The sequence below is a fragment of the Mauremys mutica genome, chromosome 9 (assembly GCF_020497125.1).
Source record: "Mauremys mutica isolate MM-2020 ecotype Southern chromosome 9, ASM2049712v1, whole genome shotgun sequence".
Classification (NCBI taxonomy): Eukaryota; Metazoa; Chordata; order Testudines; family Geoemydidae; genus Mauremys; species Mauremys mutica.
The window spans coordinates 103,409,967-103,434,964 of NC_059080.1; the positions used below are offsets into that span (position 1 = coordinate 103,409,967).

General features: G+C 46.1%; 1 long non-coding RNA gene across 2 annotated transcripts; it reads left to right on the top strand.

The window, feature by feature from the left end:
• The first annotated feature begins 279 nt into the window (after positions 1–279).
• Positions 280–24,139, top strand: LOC123377004. Of its 2 annotated transcripts, none has more exons than XR_006582035.1 (4): positions 280–441; positions 2,442–2,511; positions 4,047–4,285; positions 22,324–24,139. It is a non-coding gene; the product is annotated as an uncharacterized LOC123377004 (long non-coding RNA). The 2 variants fall into 2 exon arrangements; XR_006582034.1 differs by having other exon boundaries at positions 22,345–24,139.
• The last annotated feature ends 859 nt before the right edge of the window (positions 24,140–24,998 follow it).

The window sequence follows — 24,998 nt, forward strand, 5'->3', positions numbered from 1 at the left end:
GCTATTGTCGGGCCTTCATGCCTGGCCCTACAGCTGCTAGCAAGCTGTCTCCCAAACTTCCATGTGTGCGCTGACAGCCCTGGGCAAACCTTGATATAAAGGTTGTCCGTGATGTGATCCCCAGTAATTCCTGCTGTCTGTTCCCACTGGAAAGCATCATATCAGGGATGGACAAGAGCCTGAGGCGTTTCAGAGATTTGGATCCAATAAGATACCAAGTGCTTGGTAGCCATGGTGATGCATGCTGTATAAAAAACGATGGATAGATGTGCATCCAGATTTTTGGATTTAACCTTGTCAGAACTTCCGTGGCTTCGAGTCTGCACACTCACTCGATGTCATTTGGTTAAGCAGGTCCAACGTAAGCAAGTAAACTGGAGCTTCCTTTGTGAACACTGAAGTTGCGGATAGGAGGGGGGAAAAATCATTCCAAGCCAAACAGTAAGTATCTGGACTTGATAACCAGCCACCTTTACGAGCATCTCTGAGGCTCCCTGTAGAGCAAATCATTAAAGAGATGGGCGATATAGTGACTGATACTAATAAATCACCCAAGGCTGTCTGTGTCCTCTCCAGAAACATAAATCACTCTTGTCTTTACATTATGGTGACAAGCATTCTCTCCCCCCCCCCTCCCCCCGCCGATTGCTGGCACTTTGGATTTATTGGATGAAGTCGTTAGAAATGTATTAGGGAGAAAACTGAACTCATCAACCAAGTTAGCTTAATAGCTTAATTGTTCAGTTTGCGGTAAGTACTGTGTTCTTTTCTCTTTGGGTTGGAAAGTGCATCAGTTTTAGTGAGGGTAAGAAAATCAGGGTAAGAAGAAACCCAGGAATCCTCTGTGACTAAACAAGAGGTGATAATGTCCCCAAACAGCCCCTGCTGGGATAATTCCATCATTAGAATTGGCCTGTGGGGAAGAGAGTGGTGCCCCTGTGGGGTCCTAATCTCTGAGTGAGCCTTAGATGGGTTGTAATTAGACTCAGGCAGGTGCATTTGTCTCTCTGGTAATTGGCTTCATGTCAGTGAGGGGATCTTTGAGAAACAAAGCTATTGAAGGACTCTGCAGCTGGGCTAAGCCAGAGCCTGCCATAGACTGTTTGTGTGTTAATTTGGAAGGACAATTGTGAAGTCAAAAATTCAAACCATTTCTATCCCCCTTCCCTGGCCCCTGCTCCTGCCCAAACTAAGGACAAACCCAGCAAGCTTGTGAAATTCACTTTTCAGCAAAGTTAACTGTTCGACCTGGGAGAAATGGGAAGAGAACGTTGTGTCTCACCCCAAAGTCAGTGAGAGAACTCACTCTCTCTCACCCCAAAGTGACTGTGGAATGGATGCCAGACTTGGCCAACTCTGAAAAAGGGCTGCACATTTGGCTTATGCAGGAACCTGTGGGCCCAAGCCACAAAGTCTGGTTCTGAGCCCCAAACATTGGGGAAGTTCAGGAATGTTCAGAGCTGAAGTTTTGGGTCAGCCTGTTGCAGAGACAAGGATCAGCTATGGAACTGGACCCAGATGTAACCTTCTCCCAAAGTTTCCGGGTTCATGTCCATGTATGGTGCAAGCCCTAATGTTTCATATCTTCATCAATGATTTAGATAATGGCATAGAGAGCACACTTATAAAGTTTGTGGATGATACCAAGCTGGGAGAGGTTGCAAGTGCTTTGGAGGATAGGATTAAAATTCAAAATGATCTGGACAAACTGGATTGGCTGTTCCTAGCAGGGAGGGCTCACTTTGAGGTAGCTCCGCTCCTTATCAGTGGAATGTCCAGCCTGAAGGCTCTCTCAGAGTTGGAAGGATCTTTCCTTTCTCCTCTCTTCTGTGCATGCCATGATCAGGGGCGGCTCCAGGCCCCAGCACGCCAAGCGCGTGCTTGGGGCGGCAAGCCGTGGGGGGCGCTCTGCCGGCGCCACGGAGGCAGCAGGCAGGGTTCCTTCGGCGGCTTGCCTGTGAGAGGTCCGCTGGTCCCACGGCTTCGGTGGACCTTCGCAGGCAAGCCACCGAACGCAGCCTGCCTGTGCCATGCTTGGGGCGGCGAAATGCCTAGAGCCGCCCCTGCCATGATGAGTTCGCTGAAGACACCCAGCTCCATGAACCAGCTGGTTCAGTTGAGCAATTTACCTAGTGTCTGAATTAAACTGGGCTTGGTGGCTGAGGCTCAGTCCAGACAAGGCTGCTGTGATTTGTAGATTGGGAGAGCAACTGCTAAAATTAGCTAAGATGAATTCAGCCCCCCTTGGTAGAAGGACACCTGCCATTTGCTCCTCAGGTTTGCAAACACCTACAGGAACATACGACCCTTGGCTGCGCCTGGATGTCCCAGCAGCAGCAGTTGCAAAGACGGCATTACTCCACTTGCACTTGACAAGCAACTTTTTGAATTAGGCTCTTCTTGTTGTTATTGCTTATTATTTTCATTATCACCATGTCTAGGAAAATCATCCAGGCCTTTGTCACATGGAGATTGAACTATTGCCAGTGGAACTGCTCAGCTACTCCTCAGGTGATTGGAAAGCATGCATTGCTTGAAATTCTGCTCTTGGTTTCCCTAGCGTGAAGCTGGACCAACCCCATAGGAGTCTGTGGGGATATTCTACATCTACAATGGTGTAATGGAGGGCAGAAACTGGGTTCATGCACAGATGGAGGAAATAATTTTGGTTGCTATTCAGGCTTGTCAGAAAGATACAGCAGCACAGAGAGCATCTGCGTTTTCATTCATGACACATAAGAACAGCCCTACTGGATCAGACCAAAGGTCCATCTAGCCCAGTGTCCTGTCTTCCAACAGTGGCCAATGCCAGGTGCCCCAGAGGGAATGAACAGAACAGGCAATCGTCGAGTGATCCATCACCTGTCACCCATTCCCAGCCTCTGGCAAACAGAGGCTAGGGACACCATTCTTGCCCATCTTGGCTAATAGCCATTGATGGACCTGTCCTCTGTGAATTTATCTAGTTCTTTTTTGAACCCCGTTAGTGGTTCCACTTCCAATTTTCAAGAGTTATTTCTAAGGCTGCTGTGCCCTGCTAGGAAGTGTAGTGTGTAGGAGATGGGACTACTGATGCTGAATGCCATGCATGCAGTGCAAGGATACCCAGAATCTCTCAGCACAGGGCACAGCTATTTTGGAGAAGCTCTGCTCCAAGCTCTCGAAATTAAATGAGCGCTTTCTGAATGCCTTGAGTTTTTTGGTCTTTGTTTCTGTAGGCCAGAGGGTTCCACTGTCCAACCCGTAGCATCTGCCATCCACTTGTAACCAGAGCTCATAAACAATGTCTCCTTGTAGGGGTCCCAATCCTGACCAAGCCCTGCCGCCAGAGGTGAAAGTAAGCTGGACGCCCTGGTATGGCATACTGGCAAGAGCCGGTGCGCTATACCAAGGCGGATTGGCTTCCCAGGCAGGAATTTAAAGGGTCTGGGACTCCCAGCAGTGGCTGGAGCCCCGGGCCCTTTAAATAAGCACTGGAGCCCCACCGCTGCTACCCCAAAGCTACTGCAGCGGAGTCCCGGGCCCTTTACAGCTCCGCCAGAGGCCTGGGCCCCCTCCGATGGTGATTTAAAGGGCCCGGGGCTCCACTGCAGTAGCAGCAGCTGGAGCCCCGGACCCTTTAAATCACCCCCGGGGCTCCCAGCTGCCTCTGCAGCTGGTAGCTCCAGGGGTCATTTAAAGGGCCCGGGGCTCTCAGCTGCTGCTACCACAGCCCCAGCCCCAGGCCCTTTAAATCCTGATTTAAGTGCCCGGGGATTTAAATGCCCCGCCTCTTCCTGTAGAGGCCACGCCTCTTCCTGTAGAGGCCCCGCCCCCTCCTAAGGACTCCGGAGTACAGGTAAGTCCTTTAAGTTACTTTCACCCCTGCCTGCCGCTCTCATGAAGGCAAAATGTCCATTGAATCTTGCTCTGAGAGAGTGAAGCTTTCTCTACATTGTCTTCCTTGAAGGTACAGTGTGGTGGGGGGTGTTGCATGCATAAAGACGATTGGTGTGGCTCCTAGTAAGATGTTCACTTCCATGAGATGGAACCTTTTTCTTTTTCAGGTTCAAGATCCTAGATGAAGCTTGGAACGTCCTCCTCCTGCTCTCCCTGCTAGTTCTCAAAGCTTAGGTGAGGTCAAGGTCCCTAAAAGATTAAGTAGAAAGGACTTGTACATAACTCCAGCTGAAATCGATGGGCATTTTGCCAGGGTGGAGACTTCATGATTGGACCTGAACTATTTCACCTTGGCAAGAGTGGGTTTTTTCACCCTGATGATGGATGACTCCAGAGTGGGGAAAAGGTAAGAGGAGAAAACTTGAATTTAATGACTAGAATGACAAACTTTATTGCAGTGACTTTATAGGGGAAAATATCTCACAATCTTCATTATATAACAATGTCCCGACAGACATGATGTCATTACAGCTTAAAAGGTGTTTGAGTTGGAAAATCTTTCCAGCAGTATTATAAGAGGGCTGTTTAAATGATTAATAAGATTTATACTTGTGATTTATTATCTGAAAATAAAAATGTACATTATGTATAAAATAAGTATGTAAGGTATGATTGTATATATTAGTGTTACAGGTGCTATATTGCTAGACATTTATAAAAATAAATATGATTAACTTTAAAAGAAAAAAATATGGCATTTGGTAAGAACTTCATATATTTATATACCTGTGTCCTGACAATACATATTAGAAAGAAGAAAGTGACTAGGCAGAAGTTTATTTTGGATCAAATTTAATGAAATTTTAAAAATTTTAACGTCACTTGTTTTCCCTGATTCGTATTTCACCTTCCCCAAACCTTTGCTCTTTCTGTCCAAATTTAGAATATATTTGAATTGTCTGTCTTTAATAGATATGCCTGATAGCTAGAACAGTAGTTTTTGTTATTTCAAAGTCATGAATGCTTATCTAACACAAAATATCCAAATTTCATCCAAATCTGAAGTTTTCTGGTCTCTGCCCAGAGGCAATTTTTTGTACAATTTCAGCAAAATCCTTTTAGCTGTATCTGAGTTCTGAGCAAGTTTTCCTTTGTAAAAACTTGAACACACCAAAACCCCATACCCATTTGTTCCTGGCAGGAATTTTGCCCATGCATAACTTTACAATGCTCAAACCCAGTCTGTTTTGCTCATAGCATAGGTTTTGCTCAAACATAGCTTGTTTTGGAGATCTCTTGATATCTAAGTCACAAGCCAAGTTTCAAGGAAAGTGATTCAGAAGTTTAGAAATGCTCAAAGCTGCAATAGTTTCACACACTCAAATTTTCCTTTATTTTATTTTCTCAGCCCAAACTTTGTAGGCTGAGGGTGCCCGCGGATTCGGATGTTCAGTTTTTACGTAAATTTCAAATGTTGGTGGCACTATTAAGCACACAGAAAACTTTATAAATACTTCAGTGAGTCCAAGATCTTGTTAAATTCCCTTGTGGAAAAGGCCCCTAGAATTTAAAAAGTATGAAACAAAGAGAGTTCTGTAGCAATGACTTTAAACACCTATAGAATTTAAGAGAGATTGAGATCCTTCCTATGAAATTCTTAAACCATCATATAGAATTATATAGATAACTCTGCATCAATCCAAATCAGGAGTCAGAAAACATTGATTCTAATTCTTTTGAAAAAATTGGTCCTAGCTTGACTGAGACTCAGCTTCCTCCTGTAGAAAATAAAGAGAGTTTGTTTTTTTCTTCCTTTTTTGTATTAGAATAGCATGTTAGATGTTCAGGTCTAGATGGGCAATCCCATTAATTGCTTCAGGTGACATGCAGTGGATGGCAGAGATACCACTGGATAAATTGGGTTATGATTGTTTGGGACATTGATTGATGAGGTGTTCTGTAATTCGAAGTCCATTTCTGCACTCACAAACAGGACTGTGTTGCAGGTCCCTTTTATGGAGAAGGCAGGCACACCTGGCTCGTGATGTGCGGATGTGAATCAAAGCAGATCATGTTTTCTGTGGGAATGAAAACCTCTGGGTTATTTGGTTGAGTCCTTGATGAAATGTGTGTTTGGAATGTTGGTGTCCTTCCATCTTGCCCACCACTGATCTCTGGGGGAGAACCCTGAGTGTTTGGGCTCTCACACTGCAAGCCAAAAAGGTTTTCTAGATTTGAGTCAGAATCTCCATATATTATTTAGGTCTTCCTGTACTGGAAGAGCCTTGTTCTGTTGAATACAATGGAACTTCTAAAGAGTCTCATGTCATGGTGGATTTGGGGTGTGTGGGTGTGCACCAGTATGGGAAACCACATTTGTGGCATTGATTTTACTGTGCCTGTAATGATCTGCATGGTGGTGTTGAGAGTTGACAAGCCATGTGTGGGAACTGTGTGCCCAGACACAGAGCAGTATTCTGCTGTGGAGTAGACAAAGACCAGTGAGGAGGTGTGCAGAGTTTTTGCATCAGCCCTCCAGGTCTTTCCTGTCAGTTTCTGGATGAGATTTACATGCATTTTATTTTGTTGTGGATATTTTTCACGTGCCAGTGGTATGTGAGGCTTCAGTCGAATGTCAAACCAAAATATTTTGGGCTAGGATCATCTCTTCTGACCACAGAAGTTCACATGCGTTTCTGCCCTAGACTTTCGATCATTTGGATGGAATGCTGACACCACAGCCATAATGGGGTTTGATTTTAGATACCAGTATAAGAAATATTTGTCTGTGATTTTAAGGTCCTTGGTTAGGATTTGTTCTATAATGGATAAATCCTGTGCCTGTGCAGTCAGAGAAATGTCATCAGCATAGACAAATTTCCATGGTGATGTTCGAGGAAGATTGCTAGGGTGGATATTACACAGGATTGCTTCTAGGACAGATCTCTGTGGTAGACCAGAGCTGAGAGTATGCGGCCTGCTGCCCTGGTCACCAAGGAAAATTTGAAACCTAAGATTGGTCGGAATGTCTCGGAAGAATGTCATCATTGCATTGGGCGGGATAATATTGCTGGCTTTCAGGAGAAGGTGGTTCCTCCATATGGTGTCATAGGCTGCAGATAAGTTGATGAAAGCTGCCCCAGGCCTGAGGTTTCCCTGGAATCCTGCCTCAGTGTGGTGTTAATGTTGTGAGTGCAGTGGCAGCCTGGTTGGAAACCCGCTTGTTCACTCCATAACGTTACTCCTACAAGCGGCATGATCCTTGACAGTAATATCTCTCCATGAGCTTGTGTGATGTGCAGAGGAATGATACGGGCCAATATGGTGGGGAATTACTGGTTGGCTTCCCAGTCTTGGCAATGGCCATGACCATAGCCTCACACCAGATCCTTGGGATGAACCTGGAGAATGGCTATTAGAGAACAGTGCTGCCAGCCATTTCTATCCCTTGGTTCCAAAGCTTTTAAGAAACCCTGGAAAGACGCCATCAGGCCCTATAGCTTTCCTGAGTGAGAGGGCCTTGCGTACCCCCTCGACAGTGAAGGACAGTGATGGGTGAAGGACGTGGGGAGAGAGCTATTTGTCAGAGCTCTCCGAGTACTTTGTGCTTAACAAACTTGTCCCCTGGTACTTGTGCATCCATAAGAAGTCTATGATAGCCCCACAGCGTGTGGTGGCTATGGAAATCACTGACATACGTAGCCAGATGATAAGCTACGGGTAATGGGGGAGAAGGTCAATCTATATTCAGTGGTTTACACACATTAACTACCGTTATCTTGCCAATTCTTATTGAGATGGTAAAGGTTCTGGAATTGCTCCTGGCATCTATCATGTCATAGTCCTTCCTTATATTTACCTACTTCATAGGGGTAATGCAAGTCCTAAGGGCCCAACCCAGCACCCACTGAAAGGAATGGCAAAACTCCCTTTGGCTCGACTGGGACAGTCAGTCCCTAGCTGCATAACAGTTATAAAATGCACAGCCTTTGTAAGGCCAGTAGGTGAGAGAGGTTGGAGGAAGAGAATTGAGACGCTACCCCTGTGCTTGTTCCTTTAGACAATGGTTGTCTCTAAGGAAACGCCTCTTTTTGCCCTTGGATCTCTCAATTGAAAACCCTGTAGAATTCTATCCTGTCTATAGGCTTGATTGGTCCGTCCTACAGAATCCTCACAAAGAACATCATTCTCTATGCAATTCCATAGGATGCATCTATAAAGCTTATACATTTCTATTAAATTCTACAAGCCTGTCCCATAACGTTGTTAATTGCTGGAAATAAAAGCTTTCTGGAGGTGGGGAAGGGTGGCGTACAGGAGATGGAATTTCCCTGTCCCAATCTGACCCCTTCCAATTTATTTTGCTTGTAACATATCATTTGGCTGACGATAGAGAGCAGGAAAACAGTCTCCGACCTCCCATTTGAACTGCCATGAACTCACATGCTCCAAGAGTGCTGCTGATATTTTCAATGATGCGTTTTTGGCATCTCCTGACACTTCTTAGAGTCATTAAAATAAAACTAAATGGAAAATGCATTTTGCCTCCTCTCTCCATTTCCATGGAACAGATCTAATTATCTTTTTTTAATAGCACTAATTGGTGGACTTACAGAGCCTGCTGCTGAGGCCGTTCCTCTGAGCTTCTCTTTATCCCTCCTGCCGCCCCAGCCTCTTCTGCTGGATGGGATTTAAGTGCGGTTTGATGGTTTGTGAAAGTACGTTGACTTGTTGCCCTCTATTCGCTGATGCTACCTGAGCTCTAAGACCTGTTGACAGAGGAGCTTTCCTTTGTCTTTGCAAATTGACCCAGCTGCACACTTGGCAAATAGCCTGAGATGTTGAGCTTTTGTCTGAATGGCTCTTTCAGATGAATGCAGAGGAGAAGTAGGCTGAACAAACGCTAAGCTGGAGCCAGCAGCAGGAGCATGGAGTGGAGTTCTCTCTGAGAATTCACTGCCGGGAATGGGGCTAACCACTCCGGCAAGATATTTGCTTCCCTTTGGGAATAACATTCCTGCAGCCAATAGCTCATCATGATTCTGCATCTAAACTGGGAGTTAATTAGCCCACTATATGAAGAGGAGATTCACCCCGATTACATGTACTAATCTCTCAGCGCACACACTCTTTGCACAGCGGTTTGGGACACCTGGAAAAAGCATAATAGCTGAATCCAAAGAGCCCCAAGTCCAGCAAGTGGGAGTTTGCCATAGGGAGCATTCACCACAGCAGCCAAGTCAAAGTGAACATTGCAGAATATTCCCGGGGATTCCTGACTGCCAGAATGTGCTCTGCAAACCTGATTCTCAGCACTACTCTGTCTTGGTCCCAGGCCACAGAACAGTGCCGTGGGAGCTTCGTGTCCAATCAAAACAGCCTGCATTTTACACACTTGTAACAAACTGCAGGCAAACCAGCTAGGGCCCAAGAATCATCCGCAGGAACGAATCTGAGTTGGGATAGCAGGAAAACAAGGCAAAATTCATCAGATAACATTTGTAATCAATTATCTGCCTGGCTCTAATTCTGCCCATCTCACCCAGAGTTTTTAGGCAATGGTATCAAGGTAACAAGATGCAGGAAGGGTTGATTTTTCGGTAAGAGGGTAGGTCAGATTGGAGACTGCACTGCACAAATCTGGGCCTGAAATCTTTCCAAAGCTGGTCTTTCCTTTCAACGTTTCCTCCTAGAGTAAAGAGCTGGGGCTGGGGCAGTATGGAAGAGCCTCCCTGGCTTTCCCAAAATGCATTGCCACATGTAGAGGACGGCCCAATGCAGCTGAGACACAGTTTGGCCAGGAACGATGGACTGTGCTGAGCTGTGTTTTCCGTAGCCGCATCGGACGAGCGTGTAGCAGCAGCACGATGGGTTCTCTCTGGAGCACAGACGAGGCCTAAGTCCCAGTCTGCCTTGGGGTCCCTCCTCTTTGTTCTGGTCTGGAGGTTGTTTGACTCACAGCTGCCTGGAACCACTCTCCCTCCTGCAATCAGCCTCCCTCCCGTCCCACAGCTGGGACTGAGCCTGGCTTGCCTCAGCTCTCGAGAGGTTAGCCTAATGTTTGGCTACCACCGAACATTGAATCAGGAGGTAACCAGCCTTAACCCACTGGCCATGCTTTCGAAAGCACCACTCCTGCCACGTGTGTGGATTCTTTTATGGGCTCTCGTCAGAGCAATGTGTTCCTTGGAGCGTGGCCACAGAGTGCTGCCGAAAACCTGCTGAATACTGGACCCTTTCACCGGAGAAATCCGCCTCTTCTTTAATTAGGAAAGATAGTGTGAAAGGCCAGTGAGTGCTCAGTGTTGCCAGTCTTCCTTTCCCAGTTTGGGGGTCTCCGGTGGGGGAGGGCAGCATCACCGAGCCATCTGCCTGCCCTAAATTCCTCCCAAGACGTGGGGGCAAGATAAACGCTGGGGACAGCTACTACTGAACAACTTGTTAATGACTTTATAGCTGGTTAAATAAAATGGCCCAAATAAAACGACAGGAGCCCTTCACTAGCTCTACATGGCTGTAAATATGTATTAACTCAACCGCAATCAGCACTTACCCTAGCGTGGGAACAGTAAAGGGAGGTGCACACAAAAAGACATGATCATCCTTGAAAACGAGTGTGCAGATAAAAGGAATGTATTCCACTTTAGCTAATGAGCAGAGGCTGGGTATGGAAATGGAGACCCTTTCACCGCCAATTGCTTTAGAAGGTCCATAAAGCGAGCCGAGGAGCAGTCTGCATTTCCTCCAGGAGGTGCAGGTGCATTGTCAAGACACCCGCCCCTGAGAGGCCAGTTGTGCTCAGGGGGAGTTGGAGGAGTAACATTTCAATCAGCGTGAATGGAAAATGGCTTGCTGTGAATGAGCTCACTGGCCAACCTCCTTTTCAAGGGGGCTTTTGAAGCCGCCATTGAAGGTGAGAAGCACAAGGAGAGGAGATGGAGGTGAGGACAGTCTGTGATTTTTAAAGCTGGGTGGAAGATGAAGGAGATGGGCCAAGAGAAACACAAGTGTATAGAGACTGGGTGATGATCCAGAGAGAGAAGGGAAGAAGGATCAGAAAGGAGGAGGCAGGAAATGTATAATGAAAAACAACTGCTGAGGGCTAAATTCTTCCTTGGGGTAATGCCTTTGGCTCAGGATATAGACACTGAATTTAACTGGGTGCTTTGGCGTAGGATGTACACTGAATTACAGCTGGGGAGAACAACTTCAAGAGAACCATTTTCCATCCGAGACTGAAGTTCTGGCAAAATCACATGTTTCCCCAGAATTCTGTTCCAGAGAAACAAAGGGGAAATAAGTTCTGACAGTGTTGAAATGACCTGGTTTTTTTGGAACAAAATGTTTCATTTTTTTAAATTCTGTATTATAAAATATATAAAAAAGTCAAAAACAAAAGAAAAATGTTTAGATTTCATCAAAATGAAACGCTTTGATTGACCTAAACAACAACAACAAAATTCTGGAATATTCTTTTTGCAGAGAACTTTTGAAATGTTCAGGTTTCATCCCTAATCAGAAAAAAACCCATAGCTATCTCAGAACCCTCCATGAAACAAAATTTTGTTTCTCCGCCCAGCTCTACGCTGAATATTAGGTACCCTTTTGTGCCAGCCTGGCTTTTGGGGGTGATGAGTGTCTCATATCGGTCTTGTCCGTCCATCTAGCACTGCACCTGTCCTTATCGCCTGAGTGTCCATGGAAAACTTAGACAGGTTTGCAAACTTGGAACAAGGTTTACAACCCCCCAAAATAGGGTGAGGGCCAGATCCTGAGCAGGTATAAATTGTATCGCTCCCCTGACTTCAGCAGAGAGATACTGATTTACTCCAGTTCAGGATCTGGCCCTGAGAGTTTTGCAGAACTTTTCATGTCACAGGATTCGCCTGACCCTTCTTACAGCTAGTGCTGATGTTGTTGTTCAGACATAGAACGCTGTAATAATAATTTCCCAACTCAGTTCACGTCTTCTCCAATCATGAGCCCTTAAAATTCTCAACCTGTCCAAGCAAATTGTTGCACTGAAGACAAACACAACACTCTCGGCTGCAGCCTGACTCCCCCCACATCTGCTGATCTCCCCCCTCCTCGACAATCCCAATGACCTTTTCCTGTGAACAACTCCCCCCAGAATGCCCCAGCCCAGCTCTCCAGCTGCTGACCCCTCCTTACTTCCTGCCTGCAGGAGTCATGACACACCCTCAGCTGTCAACTCCCAGACCCACCTGCAGGCTCCCCCCAGATGCTTGGGCACATGTACACCTCCTCTGCCCACTCTGGCACTTGGTTTTCTCCTCAACTCAGCAGACGTCTTCCCCATCTGCTCCACCTCCCACCTGGAGCTCAAGTCTGGACATCAGCGAGCCTTGTAGACAGGAGGTAAGTAGGGCCAAGATGGGATCTATGATAGGGAAGGCCCAGTGGTCACTGGAACATTTTACTGTTGTTATACTTCTGCTTAGGGATATGATTTTTAAAAAAAATCAAAATAGTTATTCCAGTGAAAGCTCTAGAGCGAATCCAGTTTATGCTGGTATAAAGGGGGGGGTGTGTGTGCGTGTGTGCGCACGCGTGCAGCTTTTCCCCCATCCCAGACAGGAACAGGCGATACAGAAAGGGAAATAAGCAATAACAACATGAGGCCCATTCTAAGGGCTTGTCTACACATGCAGCTGGTACTGCTTTAGCCACCCTGCCATAGTTAAAGCATAAGAACGGCCATCCTGGGTCAGACCAAGGGTCCCTCCAGCCCAGTGCCCTGTCTGCCAACAACGGCCAATGCCAGGTGCCCCAGAGGGAATGAACAGACCAGGGAATCATCAAGTGATCCATCCCCTGTCGCCCATTCCCAGGACCACCCCTCCAGTGTGGATGCTCTTGATATTTGTTTCTACCGCAGTCTATCTAGAGGCCGCACCCCATTGTGCTAGGCCCTGTACAAACATAGAGCAAAACACGCTCTCCGGGGGCCAGGCACAATTGAGTCCAACCTCAGTCAAGGCTTTTAGGGGCTGCAGGAACAAAAACAATTTGGTTGATCTGCAGCTGGTGTAAATCAGTGTAGCAATATTGACTTCAGTGGAGTGACCCCAGTTGGTACCAGCTGAGTATCTGGCCCAGTGATTCTGAGATTCACTCATCCCCAATGAATAACTCCTTTGTTCTCCCTGGAGATCTCATCGCTTGTTTCCTTCTTTGCACTTGGCATTTAAGAAAGCCTGACATAGACTCATGCAAGAAAGCATAAGTGGGAATAAACCAAGTTCCAATTCCTTCTTTAACTCTTCATTCGCTCTTTCAAGGGGAAGGGGGTGATTGGGTGGGTCCCAGAGTGGGGTGTGTAGAAGGAATTGGGGTAATGGGCCAGCACAAACAGCATCAGGAAAGGTCCATCAGATTTCCAGCCTTCAGCTCACACAATCCCTCGGCAGTTTCTTGTTGTTCGTTGTTTGGTGCTGGCTTCTAAAAACTCTGTGGCAGGTTCGCAGATGTGGAACTCTTTGCCAGAGGATGATGTGAAGGCCAAGACTATAACATGGTTCAAAAAAGAACTAGATAAGTTCATGGAGGACAGGTCCATCAATGGCTATTGGCCAGGATGGGCAGGGATGGTGTCTCTAGCCTCTGTTTGCCAGAAGCTGGGAATGGATGACAGGGGATGGATCACTTGATGATTCCCTGTTCTGTTCATTCCCTCTGGGGCACCTGGCATTGGCCACTGGGCTAGATGGACCTTTGGTCTGACCCCGTATGGCCGTTCTTATGTTCTTATATTGTATACACAGCATGTGTGTGTGAGCTCATCTGGAAGGACATTGCCTCTATCACGAACACTGCATGCTATTAAAAATCAGCTAGCCTAGGAAGGATAAATAGGTTCCTTATTTCCCTTGCAGAGGAGAACAATAAATCAAAGGTTTAAGCCTAACTCATTGATACCATATTTGCTTTTGGGAACTCTGAGGGCACAAAGGGGAAAAACAATCTGCTGAAAGCAACTGGTACCATTATCGGAAGCTCCTTTTGCTCCTGGGGGCAAACACTACGCTTCAGCCAACACTTTTTTTTTTTTTGCAGTTGCTTTATCATTCCTGGGAAATTTCTGCACTGTCAAATCCAAACTAACGACTCCCCAGTAGAGCTGCTCAGGAAATTTCCAAAGAAAATATTTTTTCATTGGAAAATGCCAGTTTCTTGAAACCTAAACTGTTTGCTAGAAGGGATTGGGGGTCAATGACTTTTCCTGTTCTGAACAAAAATGGGGGGGAAAAGTTTCCAAGTTGTTCAAACATCCCATTTTGGTTCAAAACAACTTTTCCTGTAGAAATGTAAGTTAATTCATAGTGGGGGGAGGAAGTAAGGGGGAAAAGGTCAACATCAAAACAAAACATTTCAACTGACCTGATCCACATTTTGCTTTTTTCCCAGATTTTTTGGTTAATAAACATTTTTGAGATTTTGAGATTTCATCACAGTTTAGGCTGGGGAAACTTTTCAAATCTCAAAAATCCTCATGGGATGGGAAAACCATTTCCCACCCAGCTCTGCTCCCCACTTTCAGCTAGCTGTTTGGCATTGCAGGCTAGAGACGTGGATTTCTCTTCGAGCACCTTGAGCTGTCTTGGTATACTAAGGCATTGTGATTGGCTACCTGCTCTCTAGGCAGAAGGCATGTGTGGATGGCATACAGTCTGTGCTTGGTTTCATACCAGTGATACGCACTGGCTACCCTCAAGCAATGAACCACACAGAAACCTCTGTAGTCATCAGTGGATTGGGTGGGCATATAGAGCTTATTTTATCAGGGCTAATTCTCCTGTGCCTATCATCATGATTTAACCCTCTCGCAGCAATGGAGAAGCACTGAGCCTTCACAACTCCCCTTGAAGTCAGTGAAAAATGCAGGCACTGAGCCCCTCTGGACATCAGTCTTTAGAAGTCCCTGACTCCAAAGGCCATAGGGCCAGGGTAGTCAATAGGCAGACCATGGGCCAAATCCGGAGCGCCAGATGCTTTTGAACAGACCACGAAATCTTTTCATGATCAGTGTTGTTGTTATTTTTGTATTATCTTCTCTGGAGTCTGGACCTTGACTGTGCCTTGACCAAGAAATTTGGACCTTGACAAAAAAATAATTGATAATCCCTGCCATAGGGTGACATAAGTGTGGGAAGCAAAGGTCAGGACAGTCGTATTTGTGCTTGTGAACGGCAGTGCCACGTCAGTGACTGCCAGAGAGGTGGCAGTCCAAATGGTGCCATCTCCCAAATCACATTCCGTTACCACGAGAAACTTCCCCAGGTTTCTTCACACTCGTTTGGTGAAGTTGAGGACAAAAGTTGGCTGTCGTTCCAGAGACAGGACAACAACCCACGGGTCCTGATAAAATCCTGTTTGTTTCCTCAGCTTGGTCCCTGTGTCCTAAGTGCCCTTTCCAAGGTCCCATCCTCCAATATTGAACATGTGTGACACACTGCTTCATTTTAATTCCACTGTCAGGGTGTTGAAGCTGCTTTCTAGCTTCCGTTATTCAAGGCCTTGGTGGAAGCCAGGCTTTTAACCTAGCCATGCAGCCTGTCCACTCCACCCACGGCTCCTTTGCTGCGGCTGTTCAGTTAACATGGGGGTGAGGGTTACGGACTTGATGAACATTTCTTTTTAAATGGCTGTAGAGACAGAACGGCAGGTTCTGTCTGGATTTGCAAAAAGCAAATGACATTTAAGAGCAGCTTTGCTTAGCTAGTAGCATTCAGGATCTGCAGGGAGGTACATTTCTCTTTGTGCCACATCATGGGACTCAGTGGAAGTTCTGTGCATGGAATCAGTAGAGCCCTGTGCAGATGCAAAATTTGTGTCCTCATCCGATCTGCTATCTGCAAACATGGGGGGAGGGATAGCTCAGTGATTTGCGCATTGGCCTGCTAAACCCAGGATTGTGAGTTCAATCGTTGAGGGGGCCACTTAGGGATCTGGGGCAAAAATTGGTCCTGCTAGTGAAGGCAGGGGACTGGACTTGATGACCTTTCAAGGTCCCTTCCAGTTCTAGGAGATTGGCATATCTCCAATTATTACCTTTTTTTATTACCTTTATGGTGCACGGGTAGCTGCAGATATCAAGCGAGAAGCCACAGATTTGCAGGGCTCTAGGAATCCGTGTAGACTGTGCAGTGTGCATGGACAGGACAGCAGTCTACGCAACAGTTCAGGATGGAAAGTGAGGAAGAAGCTTGTGTCCAGTAGACACTTCTGGTGGGGGATTTAAAGAGGCAGAATGCAGCTACTCAAGCTGGCATTTGGCCATGATACCAGGGCTAAGCCCCTTATTAATGACCGATTATTATCATTACTAGTTCTTGTTACTTATTACTGCTCTTGTGGAAAGGGCCATGGGATCTTTAGTGATCAGATGTGACAAGGATCTTGATTTAACATCCAGTCCATAAGGATGGCAAGAGTACAAGAGTCCTTAGCATCATGCTGGGGTACTGGAATCAAAGCAATGACTGGGAGGGGAGAGTGTCCCTCCACCTTACTTGCTGCAGCATCTCACTGGGGCCTTGTGGTCAGCACTGACTCAGAGGAAAGAGTGTCACCTACTGAATCATCAATACCTCTTCCTGCGGCACCTTGGTGGCTACGATCCATAAGAGTCTCCCACCCATACGCTGACCATGTCTGATCCTGCTTAACTTGTGAGGGCTCATGAGGTCACCGCCCAAGGCGCTATCATTGCAAAATCTGCATAACTGTGGTGAAAAGGGAAAAAATATACACAACAAAACAAAGGCAAGATTGTACAGCAGGGCCGTGTCGGAGACACGCTGCAGATGTGACCACAGCGGGCACCAGACTATTGGGGAGAGGAAGGAAAGTGCCATAGGAAACAACAGTGTAGCTGTGTTACAGGAAGACATGTGATGCTGGCAGCTTTGAAAGTTGTCCCTGGAATTTCCCAGAGTTAGCAGGCCCCCAATATAACGAAATTTTAATGGGAAATGGCACAACTGTCACCACAGTATTCTTGCCAGCAAGTTAAAGAAGTATGGGCTGGATGAATGGACAGTAAGGTGGATAGAAAACTGGCTAGATGGTCGGGCTCAACGGGTAGTGATCAATGGTTCCATGTCTAGTTGGCAGCCGGTATCAAGTGGAGTGCCCCAAGGGTCGGTGCTGGGGCCGGTTTTGTTCAATATCTTCATTAACGATCTGGAGGATGGTGTGGACTGCACCCTTAGCAAGTTTGCAGATGACACTAAACTGGGAGGAGTGGTTGATATGCTGGAGGGTAGGGGTAGGATACAGAGGGACCTAGACAAATTAGAGGATTGGGCCAAAAGAAATATGATGAGGTTCAACAAGGACAAGTGCAGAGTCCTGCACTTACGACGGAAGAATCCCATGCACTGCTACAGACTAGGGACCGAATGGCTGGGCAGCAGTTCTGCAGAAAAGGACCTAGGGGTTACGGTGGACGAAAAGCTGAATATGAGTCAACAGTGCGCCCTTGTTGCCAAGAAGGTTAATGGCATTTTGGGTTGTATAAGTAGGGGCATTTCCAGCAGATCGAGGGATGTGATCATTCCCCTCTATTCAGCACTGGTGAGGCCTCATTTGGAGTACTGTGTCCAGTTTTGGGCCCCACACTACAAGAAGGATGTGGATAAATTGGAGAGAGTCCAGCGGAGGGCAACAAAAATGATTAGGGGGCTGGAGCACATGACTTATGAGGAGAGGCTGAGGGAACTGAGATTGTTTAGCCTGAAGAAGAGAAGAATGAGGGGGGATTTGATAGCTGCTTTCAACTACCTGAAAGGGAGTTCCAAAGAGGCTGGATCTAGACTGTTCTCAGTGGTAGAAGATGACAGAACAAGGAGTAATGGTCTCAAGTTGCAGAGGGGGGGGTTTAGGTTGGACATTAGGAAAAACTTTTTCACTAGTAGGGTGGTGAAGCACTGGAATGGGTTCCCTAGGGAGGTGGTGGAATCTCCTTCCTTAGAGGTTTTTAAGGTCAGGCTTGACAAAGCCCTGGCTGGGATGATTTAGTTGGGTTTGGTCCTGCTTTGAGCAGGGGGTTGGACTAGATGACCCCCTGAGGTCCCTTCCAACCCTGAGATTCTATGATTCTAAGTGTTTTCAGGAGCTCAGGTCTGACTTGGGTTGATTTGCAGGGCAGGCTGACTTGGGGGCATCAGGTGGCTGGGAAGCTAAACCTGGTTCTAATTATCAGGCGAGTAGGAAGCAGACATGGAAGGGAACTCGTGTAAGACTCCAGGGAAAGAGGTCTCTGCTCAGGAGCAGCGCCAAAGGAGGGGGAAAGGTAAGGCCCAGCCTTTTGATCCAAGCCCCCTCTAGTTTTCTTAGCACTCTGAGTAGGTGAGAGATGGCCAGGCCCCTAAGGGCCCAGAGGAGACCCAGCAGAAGGGAGGAAGCCCATTTTCCTAAGTGCTGTGATAAGAGTCAGGTGTTGGCTGCTGTGATCTGGGGAGATCTGCTTCTACCCGACATGACTAGCACTAGCATGGGCAGTTACCACATTAGTCCTGGCATGGGCGCGTTATGGAGAGTAGAGGATAGAAGCCAACAGGATGAGCCATTCTCAGACAATCTCCCTTTTATCTCAGGCACAAAGGGGCTCTTCTCCAGCACAGAGCAGGCATGGCCTTCCTTCGCAGCCCTTTGATCCTTAGTGAGGCAGAGAAAAGTTTGTTTGTTGTCTGCACTACGGCTGGACTTCCCTATGTGCTCCCTCCAGTGATACAGCGTGGTGTGCGGTAGGGCTTTTTTTTTTGGGTGACGTTGGGGGTGTTAATATATTAGTTCAAGCTACACACACAGAGCAGAAAACCCTTCTCCAATGCCATCATACAGCCAATGCTGTCCAGTGACCATTAGTAGCACTCGTTTCCTTCTGCTTCATCTTGAGACCAGCTTCTGTTATGCACTGTAATTAACAAGGGAAGATCCCCTGTTTTTGCTGTCCTACCACTGAGGAGAGTGCACTGGTACTTGCAGCTCAGAGATTCATAGAGTCTAAGGCCAGAGGGGACCATTAGATCTAGTGTGGCATTCTGTGCACCACCAGGCATGGAACTTTCCCCAAAAAATTCCCAGAGCAGATCTTTTAGAAAAAGAGCCAATCCTGATTGAAAAATTATCAGTGATGGAAAATCCATCGTGACTCTTGGTAAGTTTGTTCCAAGGGTTAATTATCCTCCCTGTTAACATTTTCCACCTTATTTCCAGTCTGAATGTATTTAGCTTCCACTTCCAGCCATTGGATCGTTAGACCTGTCTCTGCTGGACTGAAGAGCCTGTTATTAAATATTTGGTCCCCGTGTCGGTACTTACAGACTGTGAACAAGTCACCCCTGAACCGTCTCTTTGTTAAGCTAAATAGACTGAGCTGCTTCGGTCCATCACTGTAAAGTGGCTTTCTAATGGTTTAACCACTCTCAGGGTCTTCTCTGAACCCTCTGCAATTTATCAACATCCTTCTCGAACTGCAGATGCCACAGCTGGACACAGTATCCCAGCATCGGTTGCATCAGTGCCCCAGTACTGAGCCCAATAACTTGTGACTGGCTAAAGAAGATCTTCCAAAAAAGGCATCCAGGCCTGATTTGAAGCCATCAAGAGATGTAGAATCCACCAGTTCCCTGGAGAGTTTGCTCCAATGGTTAATCACCAGCATTATGCATCACTGCCCTGTCCTCCTCATTGTTTACCCATCAGCCAATCTTTGGGTCATGCATAAACTTCAACTGTGATTTGATATTTACTCCTAGACCATCAATGAACCCTCCTCAAAATACCGCCGCTCCAGGATGATTCCCCATTGATAACGACTTGTTGAGGTCTGTAAATTAGCCGGTCTTAATCCATTTAATGGGGGTTTGCTGTTATTGAATAGTGCTGACTTTTTAATCAGACTGTCCTGCAGTACTAAGACTTTCATAAGGCATTTGACTAAGGGCTAGTCTACACTGGCAATGCTTTAACATGCCTTGTGTGGTCGCGGTGCAGCCACCTCCCTGAGCAAGAAAGTTGCAGTGCTGTAAATTGCCAGTGTAGACAAGCCCTTATTCTATTACATCTATTCAGTTACCTTTATCAATGAGATCTAATCTCATTACGGACTGAAATCAGGCTTGTTTGACAAGAATTATTTTCATTAAAGTCATGTTGACTGGCAAAAATTATATTCCTATCCTTTAATTTGTTATTAATTGAGTCCCGTATCAGCTTTTCTATTATTTTGCCTGGCGGCAATTGTTACCTGTGTCATCCTGCTTTTCCTTTCTGAATATTGGCACAACAATAACCTTTCCCTGGTATTCTAAGATACACCTCTACCCCAATATAACACGAATTTGGATATAACGCAGTAAAGCAGCACTCCGGGGGGGGCAGGGCTGCACACTCCGGCGGATCAAAGCAAGTTTGATATAACACGGTTTCACCTATAACGCGGTAGGATTTTTTGGCTCCAGAGGACAGCGTTATATCGAGGTAGAGGTGTATATTCAAAATTAACATCAGTGGGCCAGCGATCTCCTCAGCCAACTCTTTTAGATCTTTGGGTGCAAGTTATCTAGACATGCTGATTTAAAAATATTCATCCCTTGTAGATGTTGGTTGACATCCTCCTTAGTTACTAATGAGCTGGAAATACTTCAGTCCTGCTTCTTTCCAAATATAGAACAGAAATATTTATTGAATATTTCTGCCTTCGCTGCATCATTATTAACAATGTTCTATCTCTGTCCAATAATGGACCTATACCATTGCTAGGATTTCTTTTGTTCCTAATATACTTTTAAAATGCCTTCTTATTGTCCTTAGTCCTGCAAACCATGGCCTGAACTAGACAGAACCCGGGAGGTAACACGGGGGGGTCAGTCTCATGTTGGACAGGGGTTGTATTAGATTAAGATTGTAGGAACAAATTATTTTCTGAGTTACATGAGTGTAAATCCAGAGTCACTCCACTGATTTCGGTGGAGTTATTCTGGTTTTACACCGGTGAAGCCAATAGCCGAATCTGGCCCCAAGTCTCTTCATCTCCAGTTTGTGGTAGTGATGATAATATCAAATGGTACAAACAGAGTGTCCTGGCTAATGTCCATAGCCCCTTTTCAGAGCAAGGGGCTGGTTCAAGCACAGGTCACTTCAGACCGTAAGAGCTATAGGAAGCGATTTCCAAAGGAGCCTAGGGGAGCTAAGGTGCTCAGATCTCAGGTGCTTAACTCCCTTTTGAAAATCCCAGCCATGAAAGTTAGTGATGGGCACCCCACAAAGGACTTGGGCCCTGCTCCACCATTTCACACACACGTGTGGAGGTGTGACTTGTTATACTGTGTCTCCCCAAAACTAACTAAAACCGACAAAAAACAATGAGTGAAATTCTGACCCCATTGACGTCAATGACACAATTCCCATAGAGTTCAGTGGGGCCAGGATTTCACCAGTGGTTTCTCTGAGAGTAGGTTAGGGAGCAGAAGCCAGGAGTTCCTGAATTCCAATCCCAGTGGCTACGTTTCTCTGTGTGCTTAGGCAGGTTATTTACACACACACACCCCTTCTCTGTGCCTCAGTTTCCCCATCTGTAGAGTAATAATGCAAATACTAACATTTGCCCTTCTCTGTAGGGCATCTGGGAGCTGAATTCATTGTAATTGGAGCTAGTTAAAAATCATTGAGAGAATAATTCTTCAATGAATGTTACTTCTGTCACGTATAGTATGTGTCCCATCTGCAGATTGCTAGCTGAGTATTATTCACCGAATAAATTAACTGGCTGACAGAATTAGTCCCAGGATAATTTCTTTGATTAATACATTTTCTGATGCTCATCCAGCTCTGGTGATTACATAGCTGGACTCAAGCTCCAAAACTCGGCTCTGTGTTTCGAACTGCCCAAGGTTTGTTGTTCAGTTCCAGCGTGTGTGTGTGTGTGGGCCCATCCTGAGGCATTAAAGCTCTTTGAAGTGCTATGACTAATTAGTCCCAGTTTTTATGTCTGTAGAATGTAGCTGGAAATCTAACAGGAACAAGGGTTCTCACGATTTCCACTGCTTCTGACGTCTGGCACGGCTGTAATTACCACCAGAGCATCTCTGCCACCATGCGCCAACTTTTCCTGCCGCCGCAGCTGGAATGTGGAAGTGTGAAGGCAGCTCTGGCTCTGAAATGTCACTGTGAGGGATGATCGGTGCACAGCTCAGAACCACCAGTGAGGGGCTGTTCTAGAAATGGGCAGCAGGGGGGCGGGGGCGAGTCTAGAGGCCTGAGTGCTGCTATTTCTGACTGTCGAGTTGGCCAACTCCTTTAGGCCAAAATTTCAAAACTAACCTCTAATTTTTGGTGCCTCCATGTTTGTATCCTCAACTTGAATTTGTTCAGTTTGGTTCGGCGCCGTTTTCTTTTTGTTCATTCTCCTTTCAGACGGTGCCCCTCTCTTCGCAGGCTCATGTCGCAGCTCCCCCATAATGACCCTTCCTTGAAGAGAGCCCAGCGCTGGAGGAATGGAAGGTGGACCAGTGAGGATGCTAGGTATTTCCTCCTGAGCGAAGAGAGACTCTTCTTCCTGTAATCTCCTTTTCTCCCCGTCTGAGGAGATATTAGCTAAGACTCACAGATGGGATCATTTACAGTTTCCTTTTGAGCAGCCTCGGCCCTTTCAGATTTTGTTTATTCAGATGAGGTTTTCAAACAAGCGAGGGCCGAGCAGTGAAGGCCTCTCCTCAGATATTCTGATTTGGATTATTGGTGCTGTAGGTCCTGAGGCTGATCTGACACAAAACGATTGATGGTCAGATTGCCGTGTGCGCTAGCTGTAAACTTGGCAGGATTGGAAAATTTTGACATGAGAGGCTGTTTTCTTTGCTAGGCCTTAAATCCCTGTTCTCAGAGTAATCCAGAGAATGGAATCCTGTGGTCAATGCTAATCAACACAAGGAAAAGCCATTCAAAATGGAAGGCAGCTTGCCTTGTTCACAGTCAAATGTCTGGAGGGTGGTTGCTTCAGAGTTTTGTTTTTTTAAGAAAACACAAAGCCCAAGTCAAAATTCGCTTCAAAAGAAAACAGATTTTAGAGACATCAGAGCGGCCTGCAGCACGGAAACATTTGCCATTTCTGTAAGTGGTCCCCTACCCATAATGAATCTATGAACAGAGCTAACAGCAAACAACAGAGTGTCATAGTCATTCCTATGGGCAAAATTATGGGTAATTCTCCTAGCAGCCATGGGCTAAATAAGTACTTTAGACCAGAATAAAATTGTCTGGTACATTTCTCCCTCTAGTTCTGGGAGCACTACAGATAGGCCAGAATCATACAACTGTCACTCCCAGCAATAAGCATTTACCTGTACACGGAGTCCTGTAAGGATGAGGCCTTTTCTTGTAGCCACATGGTCAGGCCTAAGGCCTTTGTCTGCAGCCAGATTAGGAGAGCAGCAGCCATTAGCCAAGAAGCAGGAAGTCACATCCTCACATTCCATCTAGATCACATTAAAACTATGTAACATCCGGCTGCTAAGGAGACCCCGTCCTAATGGCCCCCACTATCACCAGATAAAGAAACAGATCTCAAGATGGTTAAAGAAAACTTAGTTTGACAACATCTGTCTGACAAGGAATCACTTACCAATAGTTGTGGTTGTGACATCCACATTTCCTTATTGTTTTGTCATTATGGTGCCCACTTCCCATTTGTTTGTATGATCCCTGGTTCTTCGATTGTTTGTCTGTTACATCATTCATCTTGCTGGGTGTAAATTAATTAAGGTGGTGGGGTAGGATTAGTTGGAGAATTTTGTTGCAGTGTTAGATTGGTTAGTAATATTTTGGTAAAATGATTGGTTAATGTACAGCTAAGCAAGACTCAAGTTTCACTCTATAAATTGGGGTCCAAATTTAAGGAAGTTCTTTGGAACCAACTCCAGGCCCCAGCCCCAAGATCAGAGCTGCCAGACCTCAGCACTCTGCCAATGACACTGTGCAGAAACTGGAGTCCTCCAGATGATCTGATCCTGACTGGCCAGCAGGAAAAGTTCATCTGCCTTATTGGGAGTGGTGAGCCTTGGTTGTGTAGTGTGTGCATTCTGTTTGGGTGATTGTTAATAAATAGAGGTTATTTACTGCATAAGGCTCTGTGGAAGAAACAAACTCCACTCTCAGGTTGGAAGCAACAAAATCAGAGACAGCTTTATTCAGGACATGCAATTGCAAGGGAAGAACACAGCTGACAGAGAGCATCTCTGCCTCAGTTTCTTCAAAGTACAAGCAGTATCACACAAGCATTTATACATGTTAGTGACATGCATTAATTAAAAACATCTGCAGTTTGTTTATGTTCTGTCCTGCCCATTCCTGTATTTTCTCACTTCTGTTCTCAAACCATCGCTATCTCAAGGCTGGGTCACGCTGACTCGACTCCGCTGTCTTCCCACCTGCTTCTGACGTGAGCCCTGCTTCTACAGTCCCACGATATCAGCTAAAACTTAGCATGACAGTTGCACTGTTTCTTACAACTGAGAGGCCTATATTTAAATCCTTTAACCCTTTCACTGGTAAAAGACCCCATAAACCCGCAATAGATTAAGCCCTGAGTCCAGAGGGAATGAGTGTTTGCTCTGAGTCCAGAGGGGAAGGGTGTTTACCTGGAGCCCGGAGGAGTAGAGCCCGGAGCCCACAGAGGGGTAAAGTTAGAGTGTCTAAATTAAGAGGATTATGCCTTGAGCCCTGGGAACTAGGTAGAGGTGGGTGCCCTAGAGTGTGCAAGCGACGGAGGATTTTGTGCAGGTAATAGTCCCATCGATCCCTGTGAGAATGTGCTCACCTATGTGTGCAATGGATGCCCAGTCCAGTCCTAATGAAGGAGCTCAAGATGCAAAGTTTGTGTCTGGAATTGCATTCCCCTCCAGTGTGGGTCTGTGCAGTGGAGGGGGATGAGACAGCCCACTAAAGATGTACTATAGAATCCAGCCAGAGAGTGTCTTGAAGGGACTTCCCATGGGAGACTGCCACTAACTCAGAGCCAGAGCATGTTTTCAGCATTGCACAGAACTCAAAGCAGTTTCCAGAGACAGGCTCCAACAGCACCGTTTGTTCAGTTT